This window comes from Arachis ipaensis, chromosome B9, assembly GCF_059453495.1.
Source record: "Arachis ipaensis isolate K30076 ecotype BB chromosome B9, ASM5945349v1, whole genome shotgun sequence".
Taxonomy (NCBI): Eukaryota; Viridiplantae; Streptophyta; class Magnoliopsida; order Fabales; family Fabaceae; genus Arachis; species Arachis ipaensis.
The window spans coordinates 112,599,003-112,602,821 of NC_142444.1; the positions used below are offsets into that span (position 1 = coordinate 112,599,003).

The 3,819-nt window shown below is 41.0% G+C and overlaps 1 non-coding gene across 1 annotated transcript; it reads right to left on the reverse strand.

The window, feature by feature from the left end:
• Positions 1-724: 724 nt before the first annotated feature.
• LOC148545942 (small nucleolar RNA R71) lies at positions 725-832 on the reverse strand. The gene has a single exon (XR_015900470.1). It is a non-coding gene; the product is annotated as a small nucleolar RNA R71 (small nucleolar RNA).
• Between the last annotated feature and the right edge of the window lie 2,987 nt (positions 833-3,819).

Consider the following 3,819-nt stretch of genomic DNA (forward strand, 5'->3'; position numbering starts at 1 on the left):
TGTTTATTTATTCATCCACTAACACCCCTCTTTCACTCAAGAATTCGAACCCATTCCTCTTCCCTGTGTTTGGATTCTTATCTTTTCCTTCTTCTATTTCTTCTCTTTCTATACTTACATAAGGAATCTCTATACTGTGACATAGAGGATTCCATATTTTCTTTTCTGTTTTCTTCTTTTTCATATGAGCAGGAGCAAGGATAAAAATATTCTTGTTGAAACTAATCCTGAATCTGAAAGGACTCTGAAGAGGAAGCTAAGAGAAGCTAAAACACAACACTTTGAAGAGGACTTTACTAAAATTTTTGAAAAAGAAGTAGAGATGGCCGAAACCAATAACAATGGTGGAGGTGCAAGGAAGATGCTTGGTGACTTTACTACACCCAATTCCAACTTACATGGAAGAAGCATCTCAATTCCTGCCATTGGAGCAAACAATTTTGAGCTTAAACCTCAATTAGTTTCTCTGATGCAACAGAACTACAAGTTTCATGAACTTCCATCAGAAGATCATTTTCAGTTCTTAACTGAATTCTTGCAGATCTGTGATACTGTTAAGACCAATGGGGTTAATCCCGAGGTCTACAGGCTCATGCTTTTCCCATTTACTGTAAGAGACAGAGCTAGAATATGGTTGGACTCTCAACCTAAAGATAGCCTGAACTCTTGGGATAAGCTGGTCACGGCTTTCTTAGCCAAGTTCTTTCCTCCTCAAAAGCTTAGTAAGCTTAGAGTGGATGTTCAAACCTTCAGACAGAAGGACGGTGAATCCCTCTATGAAGCTTGGGAGAGATACAAGAAACTGACCAAAAAGTGTCCTTCTGACATGCTTTCAAAATGGACCATCCTGGATATATTCTATGATGGTCTGTCTGAGCTATCAAAGATGTCACTGGACCATTCTGTAGGTGGATCCATTCACCTAAAGAAAATGCCTGCAGAAGCTCAGGAACTCATTGACATGGTTACAAATAACCAGTTCATGTACACTTCTGAAAGGAATCCTGTGAGTAATGGGACGCCTCAGAGGAAGGGAGTTCTTGAAATTGATGCTCTGAATGCCATATTGGCTCAGAATAAAATATTGCTTCAGCAAGTCAATATGATTTCTCAGAGTCTGAATGGATTGAAGGAATCATCCAATAGTACTATAGAGGCATCTTCTGAAGAAGAAGCTTATGATCCTGAGAACCCTGCAATAGCAGAGGTGAATTACATGGGGGAACCCTATGGAAACACCTATAATCCCTCATGGAGAAATCACCCAAATTTCTCATGGAATGATCAACAAAAGCCTCAACAAGGCTTTAATAATGGGGGAAGAAATAGGTTTAGCAATAGCAAGCCTTTTCCATCATCCACTCAGTAACAGACAGAGAATTCTGAGTAGAATCCATCTAGCTTAGCAAATATAGTCTCTGATCTATCTAAGGCCACTTTCAGTTTCGTGAATGAAACAAGGTCCTCCATTAGAAATCTGGAGGCACAAGTGGGCCAGCTGAGTAAAAGGGTCACTGAAACTCCTCCTAGTACTCTCCCAAGCAATACAGAAGAAAATCCAAAGAGAAAGTGCAAGGCCATTGATTTGACCATCATGGCCAAACCTACAAGGGAGGAGGGGGACGTGAATCCCAATGAGGAAGACCTCATGGGACGTCCTCTGACCAATAAGGAGTATCCCTTTGAGGAACCAAAGGAATCCGAGGCTCATCTAGAGACCATAGAGATTCCATTGAATCTCTTTCTGCCCTTCATGAGCTCTGATGAGTATTCTTCCTCTGAAGAGGATGAAGACATTACTGAAGAGCAAGTTGCTAAATACCTTGGTGCAATCATGAAGCTGAATGCCAAGCTATTTGGTAATGAGACTTGGGAAGATGAACCTCCCTTGCTCACCAATGAACTAAATGCATTGGATAGGCAAAAATTACCTCAAAAGAAATAGGATCCTGGTAAATTCCTACTTCCCTGTAACATAGGCACCATGATCTTTGAAAAGGCTCTGTGTGACCTAGGGTCAGGAATAAACTTAATGCCACTCTCTGTAATGGAGAAACTTGGGATCTTTGAGGTGCAAGCTGCCAGAATCTCTTTAGAGATGGCAGATAACTCAAGAAAACAGGCTTCTGGACAAGTAGAGGACGTGTTAGTAAAGGTTGAAGGCCTTTACATCCCTGCTGATTTCATAATCCTAGACGCTGGGAAGGAGGAGGATGAATCCATCATCCTTGGAAGACCCTTCCTAGCCACAGCAAAAGCTGTGATTGATGTGGACAGAGGAGAGTTGGTCCTCCAACTGAATGAGGACAACCTTGTGTTTAAAACTCAAGGATCTCCTTCTGTAACCATGGAGAGGAAGCATGAAAAGCTTCTCTCACTGCAGAGTCAACCAGAGCCCCCACAGTCAAACTCTAAGTTTGGTGTTGGGAGGCCACAACCAAACTCTAAGTTTGGTGTTGAACCCCCACATTCAAACTCTAAGTTTGGTGTTGGGAGGTTCCAACAATGCTCTAAATATCTGTGAGGCTCCATGAGAGCTCACTGTCAAGCTATTGACATTAAAGAAGCACTTGTTGGGAGGCAACCCAATGTTATTTAATTATATCTATTTTATTTTATTTATTTTTTTAGATTGATGATCATGTGGAGTCACAAAAACTACTAAAAAATAAAAAACAGAATGAAAAATGGCTTTAAAAATAGCACACCCTGGAGGAGGAGCATTCTGGCGTTTAACGCCAGAAACAAGCATCTACCTGGCGTTAAACGCCAGAAACAGGCTATATTTGGGCGTTTAACGCCAGAAACAAGCAGCAGTCTGGCGTTAAACACCAGGATTGCACAACAAGGGCGTTTTACACGCCTAATTGGAGCAGGGATGTTAAGTCCTTGCCCCCACTGAATCTGTGGACCCCACAGGATCCCCACCACTTCTTCTCTCCTCTTCACACCTTTTCATAACTCTCTTTCCCAAATACCCTTCACCAATCACCTCATCCACCCCTATATAAACCCCTCATTCCTTCTTCATTTTCACACAACACAATCCTTTCTTCTCCCCTTTGACCAAATACACACTTCTTTCTCTCTCCTCCATTTTTCTTCTTCTTCTCCTTCTTTCCTTCTTCTTTTGCTCGGGGACGAGCAAACCTTTTAAGTTTGGTGTGGTAAAAGCATTGCTTTTTGTTTTTTCATAACTATTTATGGCACCTAAAGCCGGAGAAACCTCTAGAAAGAGGAAAGGGAAGACAAAAGCTTCCACCTCCGAGTCATGGGAGATGGAGAGATTCATCTCAAGGGTCCATAGCTCAGTGATAGAGCATTTGACTGCACAATAAGAGCATGAGGAATTCCCTCACCAAAAAATCCCTGAGATACCTCAAGGGATACATTTTCCTCCACACAACTATTGGGAGCAACTAAGGATAGGAGCACCAAAATCACTAGGGATGGAGCAACAAAGACAAGGAAGAGACATAGAGGAGTTCAAAAGCACCATTGGTTCTTCAAGAAGAGGAAGACGCCACCCTCACTAAGGTGGACCCGTTCCTTAATCTCCTTGTTCTTATTTTTCTATTTTTCGTTTACTATGCTTTATGTTTTATTTATGTTTGTGTCTTTACTATATGATCATTAGTATTTAAGTGTCTATGCCTTAAAGATATGAATGTCCTATGAATCCATCACCTCTCTTAATTGAAAACTGTTCTAAAAACAAAAGAACAAGAAGTACATGGTTTCGAATTCATCCTTGAAGCTAGTTTAATTATTTTGATGTGGTGACAATACTTTTTGTTTTCTGAATGAATGCTTGAAAGT